Source organism: Phaseolus vulgaris, chromosome 4 (genome assembly GCF_000499845.2).
Source record: "Phaseolus vulgaris cultivar G19833 chromosome 4, P. vulgaris v2.0, whole genome shotgun sequence".
Classification (NCBI taxonomy): domain Eukaryota; kingdom Viridiplantae; phylum Streptophyta; class Magnoliopsida; order Fabales; family Fabaceae; genus Phaseolus; species Phaseolus vulgaris.
Genome location: NC_023756.2, coordinates 31,493,745 through 31,520,230, shown reverse-complemented (window position 1 = coordinate 31,520,230; position 26,486 = coordinate 31,493,745). Strand labels below are relative to the sequence as shown.

The 26,486-nt window shown below is 41.5% G+C and overlaps 1 pseudogene; it reads right to left on the bottom strand.

The window, feature by feature from the left end:
* LOC137838656 (receptor-like protein EIX1) overlaps window positions 1–25,256 on the bottom strand; it is a 31,301-nt pseudogene extending 6,045 nt beyond the window's left edge.
* Between the last annotated feature and the right edge of the window lie 1,230 nt (window positions 25,257–26,486).

Below are 26,486 nucleotides of genomic sequence, written 5' to 3'. Positions count from 1 at the left end.
GTAAAAAGTAAAACTTCAAACAATTAAAACATACATACTAGTTTCCCAATTGACAGTGAAGATGTTTTTTTTATCAGCACAGTAAGGGAATTTGAAGAAACCATTGTTGCCTTGTCCAACCATTAACAAGCTCAAATATTGGAGTCATGGAAGATGATGGGTCTTCAATAGTGCCTGAAAATTGAAACATAAAATGCAAAGAGTGTTAGTTCTCATAAATCTGTACATTAAAATAAGTAAAATCTTATTGTTATTCACTAAAAAAAATATTTGATATATTTAAAACTTTGTTAAGTAATGAGAATAATAAGATCAGGTTAATTAAAAAAAAAAACTACTGATAGATAAGAAATCTCATAAATTTACAAGAAAAAAAAAAAACATGATTTCATGGTAGTAACGGAAACCATTGCTTTTTTTTTTTCTATAAAACTATCAAGTATTGAAACATCAATGATTTTATTGCTATTTTATAGTCATGCAAACTTTCCATCCAAATTTGCAAAAGGTTGTCCAGAACATAGTTTTATTAAAAAAAATTAAGTAAATAAGCACTATGCAATTAGCATACAAACAAGAAAGAAGTCATTATCTTAATTAATTAACATGCTATATTTACACATTTAATTGTTCTTGTACAATAAATCCTTTGTTTTTACATAATCAGTTTCAAAAGCAACTCATTGCATTGCAAAAATTAATTCAATATTTAACATAAGCAGGGTTCGTTAATTTTAATTTAATCAATAAAAGTTATAAAAAAAATGATATGTGATAATATGCATTTAATATAAGGAGAGAAAATAAATTATATAAAGTCTGTAATATATTACCTGTTACTCTTTATGCACCTTAAGTATTTTAGCAAAGACTGCTATTTTAAAATCTTTAACATTATTCAAGAAGTTGAAATAGGCATGTTGCCAATAACTTTTGAATAAGATTGTGCCAAATACCATTCAGAAGCTTAGAACAAATCCAAATGTCATATTTATGAAAAAATCATTATTGAATAATGAATATCCATGGATTTCAACATTTGGTTATTGTGTTGATCTACCCTTAGCACACATTTTCTTGAGTGGTGGTCCACACAAATTGAAATTATCTTCATAGCTTGATGGATTGAATCCCTGTAATTGTGTAGCAGTTGGAATTTTTCCAGTTAGATGATTATGGGACAAATCTAGCACACCAAGTCTATGAATTTGAGTAAGACTAACGGAATTGAACCAACAAGTTGGTTTCTTGACAAGTCAAGAGAATCAAGGACTGCTAAATTTCCAATATTTGAAGGAATTTCCCCAGTTAAATTCTTTCTTGATAAGTTCAATGAAATCAATCCTGACAATTTCTTTATTTCTAGAGGAATTTCTTTTCAGAAATGATTGCTTGAGAGATCAATGGTTTTTAAAAATGACAAACCTCTATTCATAAACATTTGTTCCGAACCTTTCCAAGTCAACAATGCATTCAAATCGTATGACATGTTGGTAGCGTAAATACTATTTTTGAAGAAGTACCAATGATCTCCATGATATATTGAAGATGTTGTTTGAGCCATTGAAGTAAGGTTTTTTATGCATTTAGGAATTTTTCCAGATAAGTTGTTTACTAAGAGATCCAAGAGTTGAATGTTTCTTAGACAACAAATCCTTGATGGTAAACTTCCAAAGAATTGATTCCTTCCCAAAATTAAAATTTGCAATTCTCTTTCTGTCCCAATACAATCTGGGATAGATCCTGATAATTTGTATCCTGACATATCAACCATTACCAACTTTCTGCAATTCCTCATGGAGAAAGGGATTCCTTCTACTAAACTGTTGTTTCTCAACAACAATGCTTGAAGATGAAGAAGCGATCCCATTGAAGTGGGAATTTTTCTTGAAAATTTATTATAACTCAAATCTAAATAAACTAGTGAGTTTAATTGTCTCCAACAATCTGGGATATGTTCGGATAATCGATTATATGAAAGGTCTAAATGGCTTAAACCTTGAAGTGTACCATTTTCACATGAAAATGAAAGAGAACTTGAGAGTTTATTTTTTGACAAATCAAGACGTCCAAAATTCCGTAGAAATAGAGGAATAGAACCTTCAAATTGATTTGATCCAAAGGACATGGAAGTAGGAATATACGTTGGTGGAAACTTTGGAAGTATACCTCGTAGATTGTTGTATGAAATATTCATTTTCATCACTTTTTGTCGTGGTAATTTAGCCCAAAACCATTCAGGGACAATATCTGATATTGCAACGTTTGAAATGTCAATATTGAAAAATTTATTTTGTGACTGCAACCATTTGGGAAATGTTGGACCTAACTTGCAAGATCTCAATTCTATTGTGGGCAATTGAAAAGGTGGGACCCAATTTCCGATAAATGTCAATGCCAATAAGTTGTCAGATAAATGTAATTTCTTTAAGTTGGACATATTAGCAAAATGATAGTCACTAAGCACACCTATTAAAGAATTTGAATCCATGTAGAGTTCCTCCAATTGAGGTGGAAGTTGAATATCCTTAGGAATCTCTCCATTTAGCTTAGTTTTAGAAAGATTTAATCTTTTTAAGAATGTGAATGTTGAAAAGTCAGGTAATATGCCATTGATTTGATTCACGCCTAGATTTAATTCTTCCAATGAATATCTAGCACATGACAAGTGAGAAATTACCTTTGGAAGCTCATTAGTGAAACTATTGTTAAACATGTCAAGTGAGAGCAAAGAACATGCATTCCCAAATAATTTTGCAATTCCACCTTCTAATCTGTTTGATCGGATTGACAAATCCTCCAACTTATACGGCAATTTGTTACCTTCTGGTATCTTGCCATTTAATTCATTTTCAGAAAGTTTCAACACTTGCAAGGTTGAAAATATTGAGAGATCTGGTAACGTGCGATTTTATTTCCCTCAAAGATCAATTCTTGTAGTGAGTTCTTAGAACATCCCAGACAAATGATGAATTATCACTGGAAACTCTTCACTCAAGCTATTATGAGACATATCCAATGATCTCAAAGCGCATGCGTTTCCAAATAATTTTGGAATTCCACCATCTAAGAAATTTAATATAATTGACAAACCCTCCAAAGTAGACGGTAGCTTGACATCTTCAGGTATTGTTCCACTTAAGCGATTGATATCAAGAGACAATGTTTTCAAAGAAGAGAATACTGAAATGTCAGGTAGTGTGCCAGTGATGCCATTATAATTAAGATTCAATTCTTGAAGTGTCTAACGCAACCACTAGACAAATGATCAAGGATGGATGGAAGGTCTTCAGTCAAATTGTTTTGATATAAGTTTAAAGAAGATAAGGTGCATATATTCATGAAGGATTTCAAATCCCTGGCCTTGAAATAATTAGTGGAGAGGTCAAGGTGCCTAAGCGAATTCATGAACATGCCAAAATGAATTGATGTGGAACCCTCCAAGATGTTATTACTAAGGTCAAGTTCAACAAGGCTGGAAGTGGTGTTTGAGACCCACTGGAATACCATCGGTGACGTGAATGTGTTGAAGGAAAGATCAAGAACAGAGAGAGAAGTAGAAAAATTGAAAATAGAAGGCCTGGATGACAGAATGAAATGATCGGAAAGGCTACAATGAACTAAACTTAGTTCTTTTAGTTTTGGTAGCTTTGCAATCACTTGCAGCCAAGTATGAGAACGATTAAGATTTGATACAGACTGAAAGTAAAGATGGGTTAAAGAAATGAGATTTGACATCCACTGACCTCCATCGTCAATTTTGATACCATGTCCTTCAAAGCTCCTGCAACTGGAAAAGATTTCCAAGCTGAGATGGTACATTTCCTTCAAAAGAATTATATTCGAGATCAAGGTACTGCAACTGAGAGAGATTTCCAAGCTGAGATGGTATGTTTTCTTCAAAATGATTGTGTTAGAGATCAAGATACCGCAGACGAGAGAGATTTCCAAGTTGACGAGGGATCGAACCCTCGAGAGAATTGTCAGCAAGATTTAAGTATTTCAATATATAAAAAAAATGTTCATACATAAGAAACCAATATAATATATGGACATAAATCAACTGCTTTATACTTACTTTCAAAAACTTCAAAGTAAAACTTCCAAAATATAAAACGAGTACATGTCAGATAAACTCGTTCACATAGTTGCCTTGCACCTTAAAAACATATTATTAAAATAATCAAAACATATATAATACACATACCAAATTATCTGAAAAACAACACCATAAATACATTACTATTAAATCATATACATTTAATCTTACCTCATCAAAGAACACGACATAAAAGGTCAATATTCTTTTACAATGACTAATGTTTTAAAATTTATTATAGAAATAATTACTTTTAAATTATTTATTACAAAAATAAGCTTATATGATATATTGTAATATTAGATAAAAATTTAACACTTTTAATTTAGAATCTAATTTACATAAAATTAGAAAATCAAAGGGTCTCATGTGGAAAGTAATTATTTGCACAAATTCCTTTTTTTCTTCTTCTAAAACACGTAACTAAGAATTAAAGTTTTTTTTTCTTAAGTATGAAATAAATAAAAAAGTAAAACAGATTAAGGATCTTACCATTTATGTCACATACTCATACATTCAATTATAATAAAGATAAACACCTATCTTATCTTGATCCATAAAAATTTAAATGTGAGTAGTTTCTTCAATCCCCTTTTCTCTATCTATTTCTTGCAATTCTTTTCTTAACACACCCTTTCATGGGCAATAGTTAGACAACCTCATTATTGTAAGCTAGTGATTATTGTAAGAAGAGCTAGTGATTCTTAAAATCTTCGATAAAACTTCAGATTTGAATCATTCAATCACAATCATATGAATCATCACACTTCACTCATTCCAAATATACTAAACAACTAAGTGTTTGTAAATATCTCATGTTTCACATTACTCAGGCGATAAATCCACTAACATAGTTTAATACCACTCAGATTAAAAATCTAGTAACATCTGCACACAGACACTTGACTCTACTTTCAAAAGACCTGTGCATTGATTCAGACTCAGAGATTTGCACCTGTCATACTACTTTCGTTGTGAAATCAACACAGACACATACACCTATGAATCAATTCAACCAACCAACTCGTACAACAAAGTTAATTCATATGACCTGCCAGACCAGATTATTTTTCAAATTGCAGACACTACAAGAAAATAACAATTTAGTCATCGAATTCAGCAACCGAAAATGAGTGGTCACAATTTGGGACCAAAATAGTCACTGAATACCCTCAGTCTCAAATTTGCGATCGAAATAGCGACCAAATGAATCATTAATGATGTTAGTTAGTTCAGCAACCAAATCAACGACTGAACATGAGAATGACAAAACCATCGATCACTAAATAGTGACTGTTTTGAATAATTTGGGAAAAATATATCCGCAACCGAATATGTTTATTTTTTAGTCACCGATTTCTGTTTGGTCACTAAATGGAGTTGTTTATTTTTCTGTCACCGAATTAGCCACTGTATATATGTTTATTTTTTAGCCACTGATTTTGTTTCGGTCACTAAATGTAATTGCTTATTTCTACCACCGAATCAGCCACTTAATATGTTATGTTTATTTTGTAGTCACCGATTTTCATTTGGTCGCTAAATGTAATTGTTTATTTTCAAACACTGAATTAGCCACTGAAATGAGATTTATATTTTTATTTAATTATGCATATATTAAATTAAAATAAAATAGAAAAATTTGAAAATTTGAAAAATAAATAAATTAAAAAGAATATAAAAATAAAATTAATTTTAATATGAATAATAATATTTTATATTAAGTAATAAACATATTTTTAAAAATATAATTATTGTAAATAATAATTATATTTATTAATATTATTATAAATAATAACTATATTTATTAATATTATTATTATAAATAATAACTATAAATAATAATAATAATAAAGTTTGCAGTTGGTCGGAATTAATAATATATTTGTACCGCCCTGGTGGTCGGGTATGATGACGTGACACCCTGCTACGGTATAGGCGTGTTGACAAGGCGCCAGGTTGGCAGAAGGGAAGGAAGTCGGGGGGCACGCGTAGTCGCCAGTTGTTAAGCTGGCGTGTTCCAATTTCCAGCTTACCAGAATAGGCGATCGCCAGGTTAAAGATCAAGTCGCCAGATGTAGATTCAGGCGACCTAGTCATTGGAGATCGCCAGAGCGAGCACATCGCCGAAGATGAAGGGGAAGCAGCAGGTTATGAAGGCGGCCGGCGAGACCACAGGGAGGGTGTATGAAGGCCCTAACTCGCCAGTTCCAGTAGAGATCGCACTCCTAAGTTAGCTATGCACTGGGCAGTACCATGCATAAGTAACTTAGCCGAAATGAGAGTAGAAGCAGCGCCAAGTCAGGGAGCCTCCAGATGATGGCACGTGTACGGTTGGATGCGAGCCACGTGTCCAAGTCTGCAACTGCCAGGAGAGAGAAAGCCATCAGGTATATAAGAGCTCTTAACAAACTTTCTGAGGTACGCACGTTCAGTTCATACACTTTACGCTTGCGAGTGATAGAGCTGATTGTGAGAGAGGATTTGCACGGTTCTTGTTCTTAGTATTTGGTGATACCGTCACTGACTTGAGCGTCGGAGTGCGATCGGCTGCAGCGGCGCCGTGTTGTTTCTTTGCAGGTTCTTGAAGTAGATCTCGGAAAGGAACGAAGGTGAGAAGCAGTGCGCACGTCGATCCTTTGACGAGGCATTCTCCAGCGTTCCGGTCAACGGGCAGGATCATCAGGCGCCCACCGTGGGGCCGTGTAAAACTTGCTCCCATCCACAGCGTGGGTTCTTGGAGGTTTACGAAGTTTTCTGCGTGTTTGGGCGCTGGTGCAACCGTCGTTCGCAGTTTCTTTGAATTTCTTTCGGTGAGTTTGCGTTTTGTACCGTTTGTTTGGTTTTCGATCGGTGGAGTGAGGTCTTTTGTTGCTTGCGCGCAATCTGTTTGGTGGAAGTTCGAGTTCTTTCGCTTGTTTGGCTGTCCGCGGGGAAACAGTGGTTTTTTGGTGAAGTTGTGGTTTTCTTCGAAGGTTTGCGGTGTTCTTGAAGTTCTTGCGCAGTTTCTTGAGTTTTCTCCGATTGATCGCTGATTCGATCGTGGTTGAAGTGTTGTTTGCTGTATTCCTGTGGTTCGCTGAAGTTAATGAGAAAAATGAGAAGCAATCGCTCCAGTCCCGTGGCGCCTGTCGCTGCTGAAGGCGACGCCGCCATGACCATGGCGCAGATGGCAGAGATGATGCGCTCGTTGCAGGCAACTGTGGAAGCCTCGCGCGTAGAGCAGGCAAGGATACATGAGGACCTGGTCGCCTCCCGCGCCAGAAACGAGGAGCTCAGCAAGGTGACTGAGGAGCTGCGTCGAGCTCTTCAGGAGCAACAAGGACGTTCTTCTGTTGAAGAGGCGGCGCCGTCTACGCCACCTCGTGTTTTCCCAATGCCTTTCGTTCAGGCGATTACCGACACGCCTATTCCCACGAGCGTGGTTCCGGTTAAGGCTGTCTTTACCGGCGTGGAGGATCCAGAGGCTCATCTGACCACGTTCCACACGCAGATGATGCTGTCGGGAGGGTCAGACGCCGTCTACTGCAAGATGTTCGTGAGTACGCTCCAGGGAACGGCGATGGAGTGGTTTGTGAGCCTGCCTAACGGCCACATAACCAATTTTCAACAGTTCTCGAAAATCTTTGTCGAGCAGTACATTGTGAATAAGGCACCGCCCAGGGTGTCCTATGATCTGTTTGATATAAGGCAGTACCATGGGGAGTCCCTCAGAGACTACCTCAATCGCTTCGGAGCGCAGATGGTCAGATCGCCGGCCAAGGATGAAGAAATGCTGGTCTATGCCTTCAAGAAGGGCGTGCAGCCAGGGCCATTCTGCGAGGCCTTGATCAGGGCTCATCCAGCGACGTTTGCTGAAGTCAGGCGACTTGCGGTGGCCCACATCGCCGACGAGAGTGAAGTCGCCGAGAAGAGAGGCAGCGTGGCTCCCGCCAGGCCACGCGCCCAGACCAGGATCCAGCCGCAGAGGGTGCTGGAAACGGCGGCGGCGGCCAGAAAAGATCAGAGGACTCGCCATCCTTACGACAGGAGAAACAAGGGAAGAAGCCAAGCGCGCCAACAACCAGCACGCCAGCAACCAGCACGCCGGGAGTACAATCGCCCGCCTAAGCACAAATTTGTCATGGGACTAGCGGACCTGATCGCTATCCCTAACATATCTGCTAGGTTGAAGGCGCCCGAGAAGGTGGGCGACAAGGTGCTGGGGTCAAAGCCGGACGCCTGGTGCGAGTTCCACCAATGTTTTGGCCACACCTTGGACTCGTGTTTGTCTTTGGGGTATCAGCTCGACGATTTGGTTAAGAGCGGGTTCCTAAATGACTATCTACTGGATAGAAGGACGGGGGGAGCGTCGAGTTCCCAGCCAGCAGGTGGAGAAGCCCAGCAACACGAGATGCCTATCCACGGGGAGATCCACACCATTGCAGGGGGTTTCTCAGGTGGTGGATGCACCGCATCGCAGAGGAAAAAATATGCGCGATCGGTGATGACGGTGGACATGTTTGAAGATCACTCGCCGGAAGTGGACATTACGTTCACAAAGCAGGATCTTCGGGACGTTGTGCCTCATGACAACGATCCCATAGTTATTTCGTTGGTAACAGCAGGGAGGAAGGTCCACAGAGTTCTGGTGGACCAAGGAAGCTCGGCAGACGTGATGTTCTGGCCGACTTTCACGCAGCTGGAATTGCCCCTTGACCAGCTAAGGCCCTATGGAGGGTGCTTATATGGGTTCGCTGGTGACCAGGTGGAGGTCAGGGGGTACATTGAGCTGAGAACCACGTTTACAGATGAGGCCGGGTCGAGGACGGAGAAAATCAAGTACCTCATCGTAAACGCCCCTTCAGCATATAACATCCTGTTGGGAAGGCCCACTCTTAACAGGATAGGCGCCATTCCGTCGACACGGCACATGAAGGTGAAGTTGCCGTCCATGGAAGGGGTGGTGATCACGATCAAGTCTGATCAGAAAGAAGCGAAAAGGTGCTATGAGAATAGCCTGAAAAACAAAAGATCAGTGAGTTATGTAACAACCACCCCACCTCCCGGTGTGAAGCCCAGACCGCCGGTAACAGAGGAGGCCGCCGGAAGGGATGTAGAGATGGTAGACGCCGAGCTGGGGGAGAGGAATGCTGGCCTGGAGGAGGAAGAGGCGCAGAATCGCCCCGAGGAAGCGAGGGAACAGGGAATCGCCAGGGCGGTGATCGCCAGAGAATCCAGGCCCAAACCTGTTGAGCAGTGGCTCGAGAAGGAGATCGGAGGGAAAATCTTCAAGCTTGGAAGATCTCTGGAGGTCGATCTCCAGGACCAGATCGCCAAGGTGATTGAGCGGCATCTGGACACGTTTGCTTGGTCCGCTTCGGACATGCCCGGGATCGATCCCGACTTCTTGTGCCATCATCTGGCGATGGACAACATGGTGAGACCGGTGCGACAAAGGAGAAGAAAATTCAATGAAGAGAGGAGGCAGGCGATCAGGGACGAAACACAGAAACTCCTCGCTGCAGGCCACATCAGGGAAGTCCAGTACCCTGAATGGTTGGCAAATGTCGTACTGGTGAAGAAGAGTAACGGGAAATGGCGCATGTGCGTCGATTTCACCGATCTGAACAAAGCTTGCCCAAAGGATTCGTATCCTTTACCAAGCATTGATGCCCTGGTTGATAGTGCTGCAGGGTGCAAGCTGCTGAGTTTCCTGGATGCCTTCTCGGGCTATAATCAGATCAAGATGCATCCCATGGATGAAGAAAAAACAGCCTTCATGACGGAGAGGTCGTGCTACTGCTATAAGGTGATTCCGTTTGGGCTGAAGAACGCGGGGGCCACGTACCAGAGGTTGATGGATCGAGTACTTGCACCAATGCTGGGAAGGAACGTGCAAGCCTACGTCGATGACATGGTCGTGACCTCGCAGGAGAAAAGCAAGCACGTTGAAGACTTGGAAGAATTGTTCACGACGATCGCCAAGTTCAAGTTAAAGCTCAACCCGGAGAAATGCATTTTCGGCGTGGAGGCTGGAAAGTTTTTGGGTTTTCTCTTGACTGAAAGGGGGATAGAAGCTAACCCAGACAAGTGTGCCGCCATCTTGGCGATGAGAAGCCCGGCTACGGTGAAAGAAGTCCAGCAGCTAACAGGTCGGATGACAGCCCTATCTCGCTTCGTGTCAGCTAGCGGAGAAAAGGGGCATCCCTATTTTCAATGTCTGCGGCGCAACAACAAGTTCGTTTGGACGAATGAGTGCGAGGAGGCTTTCGTCAAACTAAAAGAGTATCTGGCGAGCCCGCCAGTTCTGTGCAAACCGCTGGCGGGAACCCCTCTCAGGCTGTATTTCGCTGTGACTGAGAGGGCGGTGAGTGCGGTGCTCGCCCAGGATCAAGATCAGGCTCAGAAGCCTATTTATTTTGTGAGCAAGGTGTTGCAGGGCCCAGAAACGAGATATCAGGCCCTGGAGAAGGCTGCGCTGGCTGTGGTGTTTTCGGCGAGGAGGTTGCGCCACTACTTCCACAGTTTCACAATACTGGTGATGACTGACCTGCCCATCCAGAAGGTCTTGAAGAAACCCGACGTTGCGGGAAGGATGGTGAAGTGGGCGGTAGAGTTGTCAGAGTTTGATATTAAGTACGAGCCCCGAGGCCCGATCAAGGGGCAAATCTTTGCAGATTTTGTGGTCGAGCTTTCATCAGAGGCGACGCGGGTTGAAGGAGACGATTTCCGTTGGGTACTTTCGGTGGATGGATCGTCGAACCAGCAGGGCAGCGGTGCTGGAGTCATATTGGAAGGACCCAACGGCGTGCTGATTGAACAATCTTTGAGGTTTGCTTTCAAAGCCAGCAACAATCAAGCAGAGTATGAGGCGCTGATCGCCGGGATTTTGCTGGCCAAGGAGATGGGAGCTAGGGTGCTGATGGCTAAGAGTGACTCGCTGTTAGTCACAGGGCAAGTAACCGGCGAGTTCCAGGCTAAAGATCCACAAATGGCGGCTTACTTGGCGTATGTGCAGGAATTGAAGAGTTCCTTTGCCTCTTTTGAAGTAGTACATGTGCCCCGAGAGCAGAATGCCCGAGCTGACTTGCTTGCTAAGCTCGCCAGCTCAGGCAAGGGGGGTAGGCAGAGGACGGTGATTCAAGAAACTCTGAAGACGCCGAGGGCATTTGTAGCAGATCACCTGGTCCTTCAGATAAGCAGGTCGATGGAAAGAGCAGCGAGAAGCCATAAGTCCTTGACGCAAGAAACTCTGAGATCGCCGAGAGTTAGAGCATGCCGAGGAGAGAAGGTGGACGTGATGCAGGTCTGCGCCGCCCATGAGCCAGACACTTGGATAACGCAATACAAACGGTGCCTGGCAGATGGCCTCCTCCCATTGGATCCGACGGAAGCTAGGAAGGTAAAGAAAAATTCCAGCAAGTATACGTTGATTGATGGCGATCTGTACAGGTTTGGGTTCACTCACCCACTCCTGGAATGTATACACTGCGAGAAGTGCACGAGAATCATGGCAGAGCTCCACGAAGGTATATGCGGAAGCCACGTCGGGGGTCGGGCTCTAGCCGCAAGGACTCTCCGTGCAGGCTACTACTGGCCATCCATGAGAGAAGATTGCAAGAAATATGCCCAATGCTGTAAACAATGCCAGCAGCACGCCGATTGGCATAAGGCACCTCCCGAGGAGTTGAAGTCGATCTATAGCCCTTGGCCGTTTCATACTTGGGGAATCGACATCCTCGGACCTTTCCCGCTGGCGATCAGGCAAATGAAGTACTTGGTGGTGGCGATTGAGTATTTCACCAAGTGGATTGAAGCAGAACAGTGGCCCATATCACCGCACACAAGATCGAAGGTTTTGTATGGAAGAACATCGTGTGCCGGTTTAGAGTGCCTAAGCGCCTGGTGTCAGATAATGGGACGCAGTTTGCAAGCCACCTGTTGAAGAAGCTTTGCGAAGGGGTGGGAATTCAACAAGTGTTTGCATCCGTCGAGCACCCTCAAACAAATGGCCAGGTGGAATCAGCTAATCGGGTGTTGTTGAGAGGTTTGAAGAGAAGGCTTGAGAAAGTCAAGGGAAGTTGGGCTGAGGAGGTGCCCCGTATAGTCTGGGCGTACCACACCACCGAGCAGTCAGGAACCCATGAGACCCCGTTTAGCTTGGTCTATGGGTGTGACGCCATGATTCCGGTGGAGATCCAGGAGAGCTCGCCGAGATTCCAGAACTTTGTAGAGGAAGACTCGAATGAAGAGAGAAGGCTGAACCTGGATCTGCTGGATGAGGTCAGGGAAGAGGCGAGGCTGAAGGCTGAGGCGGTGAAGAGGAGGGTCGAGCGAAGATACAACTCGAAGGTGATGCCAAGGCAGTTTAGAGAGGGCGACTTGGTGATGAGGAAGGCCCACCAGTACGAGATGGAGAATAAATTGTCACCCAAGTGGACTGGACCGTTCAGAATAACCGAGGCGCTCGGGAACGGGGCCTACCGCTTAGAGACGCTGGAAGGAGGGGCGATTCCTCGCACCTGGAACGCCACACACCTGAAGTTGTACTATAGTTAAGAGCTTTGTAAGTAAAGACAAACACAATGTTATATTACAATGTCTCTGTTAAAACAGTTTGAAGGGGGCACTCTTTTTTCCCTAAGGAGGGTTTTTAATGAGGCCACCCAATAAAAGAATAGGTTTCGAAGTATAAGGTGTTTTCAGATTGCATGTGTGCTATTTTCAAAAGTTTTGAAGAAAGACCTTGTCATTTGTACATGATTTAAGGCAAGAAAAGATATATCGCGTGCTTTCTAAAAGGTTTTAAGCCCTCATCGTTTTTCGGCGATTGGAGGCACCAGTTAAGTTTTAAGTCCTCATCGTTTTTCGGCGATTGGAGGCACCAGTTAAGTTTTAAGTCCTCATCGTTTTTCGGCGATTGGAGGCACCAGCTAAGTTTTAAAGTCCTCATCGTCTTTCGGCGATCGGAGGCACTAGATGAAAGACCTCAACGCTCTCGCGCGTCCTGAGGCAAGTAAAAGACCTCCTCGCCGTCGAGCGAGTGCAGGCGAGAGAAAGAAAAGGTCCTCAGTGCATCCAGGGGGGAGGAGATGTACACCTTGGGCAAGTTGAGGCACCCGATAAAGTCCTTCTCGCCGTTGTGCGAGCTAAGGCCAGTTAAAGTCCTTCTCGCTGTTGTGCGAGCTAAGGCCAGTTAAAGGCCTCCTCGCCGTCGAGCGAGTGCAGGCGAGAGAAAGAAAAGGTCCTCAGTGCATCCAGGGGGGAGGAGATGTACACCCTGGGCAAGTTGAGGCACCAGATAAAGTCCTTCTCGCCGTTGAGCGAGTTCAGGCGAGTTAAAAGACCTTCTCGCTTATGTGCGAGCATAGGCAAGATAAAATCCTTCTCGTCTCGAACGAGTTCAGGTATGGCGAAGCGGGTGGAAGAAGCTTGAAAGGTGGCTAAGGTAGGTTCGAAGAGAACGCCTAGTCAGCCGGTCTTTTGCTCTGAAGTTCAGGGGGGCAAAGGAAGATCCCAAAGGGCGCTTCTACCCCAGATAAAGAAACGATTGCCAAAGCATGAGGCTAGGAAAAGCTGATGTTACCAAGAGGTCTTGGCGATCGGGGAAAGTTCAAACACGGCGAGAAGGTTGAAAGACTTGTTTGATAAAGCAGGTCGAGTGGGACGTTGTTTGAGCCAATGATTGAGTTACAGTTCGTTGCTTGGAAGGTATTCTTATGATAAGGTTAGTGCCTCAAGAGTACAAGTTGTTTAAAGCGATTATTGCTTAAGTTTGAATTGGCTCGAGGCAGTTACGTCAAAAGTCGTCTTCGCAAAATTGTTAAGTTAAATCCGAAAAAGTTAAACATACAAAGAAGGCTAAAGCGCTTAAAAGGAGTCAGGGGGGAGAATATCCAAGTTTTGTGATTGAAATAAGTATCTGTTCAAAACACATATGCACGAGTTTTTATTACAAGGTATATACAAGGGAAATTATAAAGTAGCAGATGAGGTGGAGTTGATTAGTCTTCAGCGGGAACGACCTTTCCATCTACTACTTCGTTGTTCAACGACACCATGCTGAGGTCGAGATCGGGGAATAGGCATGCGAATTGTTCCCGAGCGGCTTCGAATCCAGCAACCAGAATCTGAGCAGAGTTTAGCTTAAGTTCTTCAATTTGCCCTTGAAGTTCTTCAACCTGTTTCTTGAGCTCCTTGTTCTGCTGCTCCAGCTCTTCAACCTGTTTTCGGAGTTGTTCGTTGGTCTCTGGAGCATGGAGAAGGTCGTCAGTAACCTTCTTGGATTCCGTTTGAGTTTGGGCCAACTCGGCAGCCATCTTTCCTTTCTCCTTGTTTGCCTCGGCGAGATCAGCCATGGCGTCGTCCCTCGCTTTTTCTACTTGCCCAAGTAGCTTCTCGCGGTCGATCGACCTCTGCTCCAGTTTTTGCAACTTGGCGGCGTCAGCTTGAATGTGAGCCTCCAGGTCGCTCGCCTTGGTGCGAAGAGGCACGATTTTGCTTTCCAACTCGACTTTCTCTTGGGCAAGATCATGAACTTTGCGGCGAAGGTCAGCAGCTTCCTTGCGCGCCAGCCTGAGCTCGGTATTCAGGGCATCCTCCACTCGGGAGTGTTCGATTTCTGCGAGCGTCAGGCTGAATGACATTTTCTCCACCTCGACCTTCATAGTGCTATTCTCAGTCTTGAGGTTGAAGAGATCATCTTGAAGCCTCCTGGTGGAGCTCTCCACAGCCCTCGTTATGATCGCGGGGATATCCTCTGCTATGGTTTTCAACTTAGCAGTTAGAGGTTCCCACATCCTTGTGACTTCAAGGGAAAGGTTTGCTGCTTGGAGAGGCGCCAGGGGGGCTTGTTGAGGGTTCTCGCCGCCACCTTCCTTAGCAGGATCTTCAGTGTTTGCTTCCTGGCGTGGCGACGGGATCGGGGATTCGGTAATTAGAATTGGAGAGGTATGAGCAACCTCATCCCCGATTGGAACGTTTCCTGCAGCTGAAGTGTTTGAAGGGGGGCCCCCTCCTGCTGACACATGTGGCGTAGAGGCGCTTGGGGGGTCCTCCAAGAAATTTGGCTCTTGGGCCTCAGCTGCAGGTGGCGCAGTGGCCAGCGGAACTGCATGGACTGGTGATGAAGGGGCTTGTGGTGTTGGCGATGAGGGAGGAGGAGCAGGCGTTGATGGTGGTGTTGAGGTTGGAAGAGGGGGTGGAGCAGGTGGAGAAGATGGTGCCACCCTCTTCCTTTTCGTAACAAGGCCATCCTCTGTGACCTCGTCGTCCTCTTCTTCCTCCTCATGGACGATTTGAGGGGCTTTTCGCTTAGGTCTCTTAAGGACCAGTTTCTTGCGCTGGGTGGGTTCCTTGGGCGGTGATCGCCCATGAACGATGGCCTTCTCGACCGCCGAGTTGGGCACCGTTTGGGAACCGGTCGCCAACCCGTGGTTTCGGGCGAGCGCCTTTAATTCGGCGAGCATGTTTCTGCCCAACATGTTGTCTGCATGAAACGAAAATGCATGGGTTAGCTCAAAGAAGAAAAAGATAAGTGTGTAAGGTAATAAAACAGCAAAACAGGTAGTATATGCAGAAAAGGTAAAACCAAAGTCTTGTGCGTATCGCACAAGACGCCCAGATGCAGTATCAGAAGCAGTATCAAAGCAACAGTTTGGATGTCCTAACCTATTTGGAATTCTAGCTGGTCCTCAAAGAATTCGAAGGAGATCAAGGTGGGGGTCAGGAATGTTATATTGGCATCCGCCACCCTCTTCCAGAATAGACAGAGGTCTCTGTCCAATGCTCCCATGCTGTCAGGACTTCTGGGCCTCCTGAAGCAGCTCTTGGACTCCTTTTTCCCCTTGTCCACCCAGTACAAGGGGAAGCCATCAAGAAGGGAGGTGTCCTTATCGTTTGCACGTACTTGGATGAATTTCCCCTTCCAGTCTTTGTACGATTGCTGGAAGATGGTAAAAATGGATCTCCCAGCAATTGCATTCAAGCTGACCCACAGGCGATCTCCTGGGTGCTTGGCCTCAAAAAGGAACAAAAACACGTCCACTGACGCGGGCAACCCCAGGTGGTCGCACGTTATTTCAAAGGCTCGAACAAACGCCCAACTGTTGGGGTGAAGCTGGGCGGCAGCAATGTTGAGCTCGGTCAGAAGTTCCCTCTCGAATCGGGTGAGAGGGAACCTGAGCTTGACCTTCTTGAAGAAAGTTGTATAGACAAAGCAGAAGGGCCCGTCGGCGCTTACTCTGTCATCAGCACACACTGGCAGGGCGGCGGGGCAAGGCAGCACCATCATCTTCTCGTCGTGCTCCTTGTGAAATGATTGATAGGCCTCGTCCCCCTTAGTCAACCGCAAAACTGCTCCCGCAGTGTTCACCGACGAGGTCTCCTTCAGAAGGGTTGGGTTAGCCCAGGGGTATAGAGTTTTGAAGTCTGGCAGAGGGACGGGGGCTCCTCCAGTGTTAGATGGAGTCGCCTGAGCCGGGACAGGTTGGGAAGACGCAGGCCTCACAGCCTGCGAAGACGAAGCGCCACGAACTTGTGTTGGGTCGTGTGCTTGTGAAGGAAGGTTTCGTGCTGAAGGAGGTGGGTTCGGGGTAATCTTGGTGCGAGTCATGATAGCAACTGCAAAGGAAGAAGAAAGGAAAAATTATCAGGGGGTTACAGAGGCTGACTCGATCATAGAAGGAAGGTGAAAAAAACAAACGAATGTATGTTCGTTGCGACAATAGACAAAGCCCTAAGTTACGCAGAAGGAGAAATGGAAAAACAACCCACAGCGTATGCACCAGGCAGTTACAGGATGATGCAAATCGGTGAAAATGCAAGGAAACCCAGCAGATGAAGGAAAGTAGTTACCTTTCGATGATCAGGAAGACGGTGAAGGGAGATGGTGATCTAGAGCGTTGAAGAACGTCGAGAGCTTTCGCAGAAGGAAGTGAGAGTGTTTGCAAGCACGAAGAAAGTGATGGAACAGTGGAGCGTAATGGGTTTAAGGGTTTTCGAAATGATTTTAGGAAGCGCTAACGGCAGATGAAGAGAGCCGTTGATGAAGCCACGTGTCGAACGATGAGTGAAGGGTTTGGTGGAGCGTCAGAGCAGCAGAAAGTACAATCGCTTGGAATTCTGCGTCAGTGCCACGTAGATCGGTGTTAACGAAGGCTCTTTCAGTCTTTTCGCTAGACAAGTCTTCGCTTAAGAACTGAGGGGCTTGTGTACTGCCCTGGTGGTCGGGTATGATGACGTGGCACCCTGCTACGGTGTAGGCGTGTTGACAAGGCGCCAGGTTGGCAGAAGGGAAGGAAGTCGGGGGGCACGCGTAGTCGCCAGTTGTTAAGCTGGCGTGTTCCAATTTCCAGCTTACCAGAATAGGCGATCGCCAGGTTAAAGATCAAGTCGCCAGATGTAGATTCAGGCGACCTAGTCATTGGAGATCGCCAGAGCGAGCACATCGCAAAAGATGAAGGGGAAGCAGCAGGTTATGAAGGCGGCCGGCGAGACCACAGGGAGGGTGTATGAAGGCCCTAACTCGCCAGTTCCAGTAGAGATCGCACTCCTAAGTTAGCTATGCACTGGGCAGTACCATGCATAAGTAACTTAGCCGAAATGAGAGTAGAAGCAGCGCCAAGTCAGGGAGCTTCCAGATGATGGCACGTGTACGGTTGGATGCGAGCCACGTGTCCAAGTCTACAACTGCCAGGAGAGAGAAAGCCATCAGGTATATAAGAGCTCTTAACAAACTTTCTGAGGTACGCACGTTCAGTTCATACACTTTACGCTTGCGAGTGATAGAGCTGATTGTGAGAGAGGATTTGCATGGTTCTTGTTCTTAGTATTTGGTGATACCGTCACTGACTTAAGCGTCGGAGTGCGATCGGCCGCAGCGGCGCCGTGTTGTTTCTTTGCAGGTTCTTGAAGTAGATCTCGGAAAGGAACGGAGGTGAGAAGCGGTGCGCACGTCGATCCTTTGACGAGGCATTCTCCAGCGTTCCGGTCAACAGGCAGGATCAATATTTATTAATATTATTATTATAAATAATAACTATAAATAATAATAATAATAATAATAGAGTTTGCAGTGGTCGAAATTTGAAAAAACTTCTGTAATATAATTATTAAAAATAACTATAAAAAAATAAAAATAAAAATAAAAATAAAAATAAAGTCAGATGGAAATTGAAAAACTTCTGTAATATGATTATAAATAATAACTATAAATAATGATTATAATAGAGTCTATTCTTATAAATAATAACTATAAAAGTGATCGAAATTGAAATACTTGGTATTGACATCAACAATTTGTTAACTCTTTTATATGATTAATTTGGGGTCATAGCAGAGTGGAGTGGTGTAGTGCCGGAAATTTCTTGCGTTTCAGTTTCCTCAAAAGTCAGGTCTCTACATGATTTCCTGCGAGCTTGAGAAAATGGATCACTTCTTTTTTGTTTTGGTTATTGAACCTTGTACTCAAGGTTCAGCTTTTAAGGGAGCAGTAGTTTGAGAATTTTTGTTCTGGATCTTCAGGTTTAACTTTGACGTTGTTGAAGTTAGGATTTTCGAGTAAGTATATTTTAACCTAATTGTTATTCATAAATATATTATGATTTCTATATATCATTTTTACAACATGTTTTGAACACAGTTTTACACCAGCAAATGAACCTTTCAATGTAATCTCACGAATCATCATGCATATGATGAACCCAGTCCCACTTGGAAGAAGGTTCGTCTTGAGCTCAAAGATAGATGGTTTGGAGAGTTTAAGGTAATTTGATTTATGATTACATTTAAAGTATTATTTTATTATTCTAGAATGTTTGTTTTTAATTTATTTTTCATGCAAAAAGAGTATAGGTGGGATCTAGAACAAGACAAACTCATTAGATCCATTTTTTTTATACAAAAGCCTCTCGTATCTTTAAAAATGCTATTAGTAAAGTTAGGCATGGTCAAGATAAGGGGACCTGGATTCCACCACTTGTTTGAGCAACCTTGGACCAACATTGGAGTTCTACAAAATTCCAAAACAAGAGTGCCATTGTCAAGGCGAATCGGGCTGTTGAGAAGGGAGCCTCAGCCTACTATGGTGGTTGCATATCTATAGCAGCTCACTTTGAGAAAATAGTAATATTATTATATTCTTTGTTTTTCTATATTTAATTTAAATACAATATATTATATCTTTTTATTACATTTATGTAGACTAAGGAGTTTGAATGACAATCAATTGCTTGGGAGGTTGTAGAGAGAATGAAGAAGTTGAAGACTGGACAATGGGTCAATGATAAGACCCGCGACCTTGCAGTATGTTTAAACTTTAAGTTATAATTAATTTTTACTATATGTTTTCTTCGCAATAATCAATTTGATTTCATTTTCAGGAGAAATATAAGAAACACCGAGAAGAAGCCCAACAACAGTAGATGCTTGAAGGCTCATCTTCGCAAAACTCTCATGTTGCCTCTATTGATGACAATGAAATATACATTGATGTTGTTAGAGGTGGAAATATAAAAAGGAATGTACATGGACTTGGTGTATTGAGCAAAAGGTTTAATAGTTCCACAAGTGGTCACTCTGCTATAAGCCAAGCTCCAGTAGTCCATCAAATAGAAGAAATGCGTGAGATTATTCAAAAGCTAAATTATGAACTTATGGCAAAAGATTCAAAGGAACAAACACTTGAAGAAAATATGCAGGTATTGATGAAAAGTCATGAAGAGCAAAGTGAACGCATGCACAAACAAGCTACGTTGATGCACAAACAAAATGAGCAGATGCAACACAACACATTCAAATGAATAATCCCATATCAGGCTCTTCAGATCCTACTACCAGTGGACATCATAGAAGAGACTACATTAGAGATGACAATTTAGAAGAAGATTAGTTGTATGTTGAATTATATAATAAATTTGACTATATTAACTTGTTTTCAATAGTTTTCATTGTGTAATATGATTTACTTTTAATTTGTGTACAACTCTTTTTTAAACTATGTATTTGAATTTCATTTCTATTTAGCTTGAATGAAATTTTGAATATCTATAAGCAGGTTTCAAATTTTTTATAAAATGGTCAAAATACAATTTTAAATAAGTATTAATAATACATATAAAAATAGCCACCGAAACTGATTTGGTGACTATATCGACAAAGTTGTTGTTTAGCGATTAAAATAGAATCGGTCGCTGTAATTAAAAAAATATTTAGCCACCGAAATCGATTTTATCGCTATAGGGGTCTCCATTTAGCCACCGAATTAGTCACCACAAGTTTCTTTTTAATTAATTATTTTAATCCATTAGCGACCGAAAATGGTGGTTGCTATCACCTTTTATTCAGCCACCGATTTAGCCACAATTTTTTATAAAAAATTGGTCACTAATTTGGTTCCTGAATTCTGGTGACCAGTTTTAAATATTTTTTTAGTGTAATGTCTGATGGATTTGTGCCTTCCTATTTTCGGATTTGTTGATGAGTTGCGGAAGCTTCACGGTTTGAAGATGGAACAAGGTCCTCCTAGGAGTGGTGGTGACCTTGAAGGTGCATGAGAAGTAGGATTTGAGAGTGGTGAGGCCAACACTACTTGGAAAGGAAAGGTTTATGAAGATTAAGAGCCTAACCTCTGAGGTTTTGGGCAAAGAGTGAGATTGGCACAATTTTGGAAGCAATTCACTCATGTATTAATCTTGCATTTACATGACCCAAGCTCCTCTATATATAGCAAGAGTGGGCTGAATATGAAAAGAGAATTGGAGGGAAATTCAAATGTTGGCACATGGGAAGGTGGCTCCTAAATTCAGCACATGTGAGGTAGGTTCTAGAATTCTTCCATGTGCTAGGAGTTCTAGAACCTTGCGCTCCACTTAGGCTAAATGTGGGTTGGACCAAAGTTTAATTAGGAGTAGGAAACTCTAATTAAACTTAGGTTAGCATTTTAGGTACCACTTTGCATGTTTCAACAAAAATACAAAAGAATTAAATTATGCTACTTTTGACAAAAATGTAAAAACTATTCTACACTAGAGTTTATGACATGTAGAATGCGTCCTCTTGACCCCTCTTTGACCATAACTCTAGTGGTTGCCTCAATTTGATATTTTGGTAGCCTTTCAATGGATTGGTGTTGGGGCCTCTTCCATCATCCCCTCCCTCTTGAAAAGGATTTGTCCTCAAATCCAAGACTTCGTCCTCGTCATTAGTAGGGGGATGAATGTGGCTGGATGGTGTCCATCATCTCTTCCTTCTTGAGAAAATCTATCATCAGATCCACAAGGTTGATCTCGGATAGCAGCCTCTTGCTTTCACAACTATGCTCGCCTTCTCGGATCAAACGTCCATCTATGAGAATCATCAAACAAAGCAAATGTGTTAGTTTCAGTAGTTGTATAAAATTCAATTCTATTAAGTTGCCATTCTTTTTGTTTTTCTATTGTTTTTGGCAACTTATCATAATATTTCTCTATTTGTTGTTGTATTTGTTCTTTAATCCTCTCATTCATTTTTTTAACAATTTCAGTTTTGGTAATGCCTTCCTTATGCACAAAAGTTTGTGGGTTAGGAAGGGATAACAAATCTAAAGGAGTAAGATGGTTAAATCCATATACAACTTCAAATGGGGAAATATTGGTAGTCTTGTGAACTACCCTATTGTATGCATACTCATCCTTAGAGTTGTGATTATCTCTCATGATTACTCTAGGCATAGTAGAAAGAGTTATATTTTCAACTTCATTTTGACCACTCGTTTGAGGATGATAAGAATTTGAAGAGTTCAACTTAGTTCCATGTTTTTCTAAAAGAATCCTCAAACAATGGTATTCAAATTTTGGATCTCTATCTAACACTATGCTTGGAGATAAACCATGAGGTCTTACCACTTCTCTAAAGAAGAGCCTATCCACTACCATAAAAATGGAATCAAAACCTTTTGTTGTCCTAGGAAGTTCAAATATAAAATCTATGCTTATGTCTTCCCATGGAGCACTTGCAAAAGGTGAAGGAGCATAGAGTTCATGACACATTGCCTTAGAGTTATTTTTAAAATAAGAAAGGCATCTAGGGTAATGTCTTTGAACATATTTCCTCATGGGTGACCAACAGAATTTTCCTTTTAAAAGCTCTAGAGATTTATCAACTCTAAATTGGCCCATGAGTTCTCCTTCATGAAGAATTTCTTTTTTATGTGTGAAGGTAGTCTCATTGGTACGACCATTGAGCATGAAAATTTTAACACTTTGCAATAGTCGTCTCAATAAGACATGACAAGTTTCTTTAGGCACTACCTCACATAAAAATTTATCTTTGTTGATGCCTATAGATAACTTGACCCTCATTTGTTGGTGATATCTCAGCACATGCTCAAAATAATCTACTACATATTTATCTATGCAATGCCCTTTTAAGGGTTCTTTTTTCACTATGCTTGTAAGGGATGTTGTAAGATATTTCTCATTCTTTCTAGATTCACACAACCCCTCACTTGGCTTTTCTATTTCTTTTTTTTTTTCATTTTCTTCACTCTCACTAGTTTCTTTTTCTATCATCTCTTTTTCTCTCTTTTCTTTCTCTTCTCTAGCTTTCCTTTCGTCTTCCTCTCTTTCTCTTTTTTTTTTTCTTTTCTTCATCCCTCTTTTGTTTCATTTGTACTTGATCTCTTACCACTTGTGAATGTGGTAAAGGATTGAGTATAAACTTCTTTTCATTATGGGTGAGGGTAATCTCGTTGGTTAGACCATTGTGCATAGTTTTCTTATCAAATTGCCAAGGTCTACCCAATAAGATGTGACAAGCTTCCATGGGTACTACATCACATAAAACGTTATCTTTGTAATTACCTACAGAAAACTCGACTTTCACTTGCTTGTCTACAATTAGTTCCCCATCTTCATTGATCCATTGAAGTTTGTAAGGTTTTGGATGAGGGACTACTTGTAGATGTAGCTTTTCAACCATCCTAGTGCTACAACAATTCCAGCAAGAACCACTATCCACAATGAGAGAACATATGTTTTCAAAAATTTTGCATCTTGTATGAAAGATGTTCTCCCTTTGTGTTTCTTGGTTCACACTAGTTTGGTTGTTGAGGGTTCTTCTAATCATCATTAATTCCCCCTCACATGGATACACTCTCTCATTGTTCTCCTCCTCTTCTTTTCCACTAGGTGCATCATCACCACTACTATACTCATCTACCCCCCTTAAAAACAAAGTTCTTTGATTTGGGCATTGAGCTTGCACATGGCCTCTTCCAAAACATTTAAAGCACTTGACATCCCTAGCGTGGATAGGTGGGGTGAGTATATCTTTACTTATATTTTTGGGAGTCTCTTTTGGTTTTTCCTTAGGTGTACTATCCTCCCTTTTAAACTCTCTTCTTGGATAAGAGTTGGAGTATGAACCTTCCTTACGACTTGAAGTTTTCCTTAAATTTTGTTGTTCAACTTTGATACATAGTTGAACCAAATCATTCAAGTCTTGGTAAGGTAGAAGTTCAACTTTATCTCTAATCTCAAGATTTAGCCCACTTAGAAATCTAGCTATGGTAGTGGATTCGTTTTCCCTAATAGAGGCTCTCATCATGTATAATTCCATTTTTAGCCTATACTCCTCTACACTCATGGTTCTTTGTTGGAGTCTTTGGAGCTTGTCCATTAACTCCCTATTATAATAGAAGGGAATGTGGCGACGTCTTAAGGCTCCCCTAAGATCATTCCAATATTCTATGGGAGGGTCCTTATGAAGACGTCTCTCTCTTTCAAGGGTCGTCCACCAATACATAGCATTGCCTTAGAAACTTAGGGTGGCTAAGGATGTTAGAATATATGGCCTTAAACGAGAGGGGGGGGGGGTGAATTGTTTAAGAAAGATTTTAGTAAACTTTTAAGCTTAGAATGAAAAATACTTCAGCAAAACCTTGATTAAGAATTCAGTTTTTCAAAACATAAAGCAAAAGCACAATACTGGAAAAACAATCGGTTGTTTTACCGAAACAATCGGTTGTTTATATCAGTTATTAATTGACAAAACTGAATTTAAAGAGATAAGGATAGAGAAAATTGTACACAGTTGTTTATACTGGTTCACTCCAAATCCAGAGCTACCTCCAGTCTTCTCAGATCCCTGAGGAAATCCACTAAGCAATCACCACTTGATCACTTACACCACAACCAAGAGAATGACCTTGAACACCTCAAGAAACACACTCTCCTTGGACAACACTAAGATTGCTGATCTTGAACACCTCAAGAACACACAGTCAATCTCAGCAAACACAGAAACGAAATTGTTCAACAGAGTACAAGGATTACACTTGTTACAGAAGATAATCTGAAATCAATACAAGCAGAATCCTATTCCAACACTTTGATCAATCACAACCTCTTAGCAATCTCAGCACTTTGAAAAAACTCTTTGGAAAAAATTTGTCAAAAGATTCTTAATTGTCAAATCTGTTTTCCTGAATATATTCAAAGATGTAGTTTGTTATCAAATCTTAACAAACTCTTAAATTGCATTAAAAGATTGGTCAAAGCATTTAATGACTGGATGGTAAGCAGTTAAAACATTTAAAGCTCAGTCAAAGAGAAAATAGTTTTTTTGTTATGGTCCCAAAACAAACAATCGGTTGTTTCCTCGAATCAATCGGTTGTTTTGGTACTTTAACAGTTCAACCATTCAAAACATTTTTCAATCTTTTTCTCAAAACACCCAAGTATAAACAATCGGTTGATACTTTGTTTTCTTCACTTACATGGTGACATGCAAATAATTGTTCGACCTTCATTTCCCAATCTAGGTAGGCTTCTGCATTCTCTTGACCATGGAAATGAGGTAGATCTATCCTAACCTCCCTAGGGCTTTCTCTATTTTCCCTTCTACCTCTTCTTGGGGGTGGTTGATAATATTCATTTATCCTAAGGCTTTGTTCTCCATAGGTTTCATTACCCCTAGAGCTAGATGAATGTGAACTCTTTTTAGATTTTGTGAATTCATCTTTAACCACTTTCAAATCATCTCGTATTAAAGCAAATTGAGCATCCCTCTCTTTAAGTCGGGCCTCATGATGCAATTGTCTAAATGAAAGTGCTTGGACATCTTGAGCAACTTTTTCCAAAAGGTTTTTGAGAAGTGCCATATCACTTTCACTAGAATTGCGAGATGGAGAAGACATGGTTAAAGACTTGTGGCCTAACTATTTTACTTCAAAAAAAGATAAAGATAGTAGTGAAGGTAGCTTTCCAGGAAAGATAGGTGAGTCACTAGGACTTCTTAAGTACCAAGTCTTTCCTTGCCAAAAACTATCCCTCAAAACTTGTCTCACACCTTTTTCTAAGTAGACTACGTGAATCACAAGTAGAATGAAGACACAAGTTTATGCAAAGAAAACAATGCAAAGCAATTAACAAGACAAAACAAGGAATTAAAGCAAAACAATTAATAAGCACAAATTAAAGATTGCTAACTAGAAAGCTTTAACTAGACGATTCCTAAGGTGAGACTTCTAGACACTTGGAGCCATTGAAGACACACTCACCGTCTACACGTAATTAATCCACTAATTAATCAAAGTTGAATGTAATTACAACTCAAAGGAAATACAAAGAAATTGAATTACACAAAATAAAACTCAGATTTCCTAAACTATGCACTCCTTCGCTTGTGGTTGATTTTCCTTGATGTGTTCTACAATGTGTATGTGTTTGTATTTGTATTTGTATGTGTCCCTAGGGCTTTCTCTATTTTCCCTTCTACCTCAAATTTAAAATTAGGACAACGGCAAATGGATTTGATTTATGGACACAACTAGACGGAGTATTGAATAATATTGGACAAGCAATAAAAATAGGCACTCAACAAAAGGTGGCACAGAAATTGAACCTAGAGAACGACACTAGAATTGATTAGAAAAACCAAAACAGTACTACTAGAAATTTTAGGTCCAAAAAACGTGACTTATAAAATTTATACTGAGCTGGCTATTTGAAATTTGATTCTGAAATTTGAACCACAAAAAAAATTCAAGGTCTTAGCAAACTTTTGGCGCTGGAATCACACCAAAATTATACACCAAATAATTGTGATAAATATTTCAAAATTCTTGTCCAATTACCATTTCTTTTGGCGCCAGGATGCACACTTTTTTTGTTTGATTTATCATTTTTTCTCTGTTTTGTCTTTTGATCTGATTTTTTTTTCTTGATTTTCTAATACATCAATCTGTATAGATCCAGATTTTCATAATTTTTATTCAACGTATTTTAATTTCATAACAAAAAACAGCCAGCATAGAATTTGAAAAATAGAGTAATCCTAATTTTGGAATTAAAAACAGATTGAAGAAACTTCAAAAACATAATGGAGTGGATGTATATGAATTTGTATGCATCTAACACACAAATAT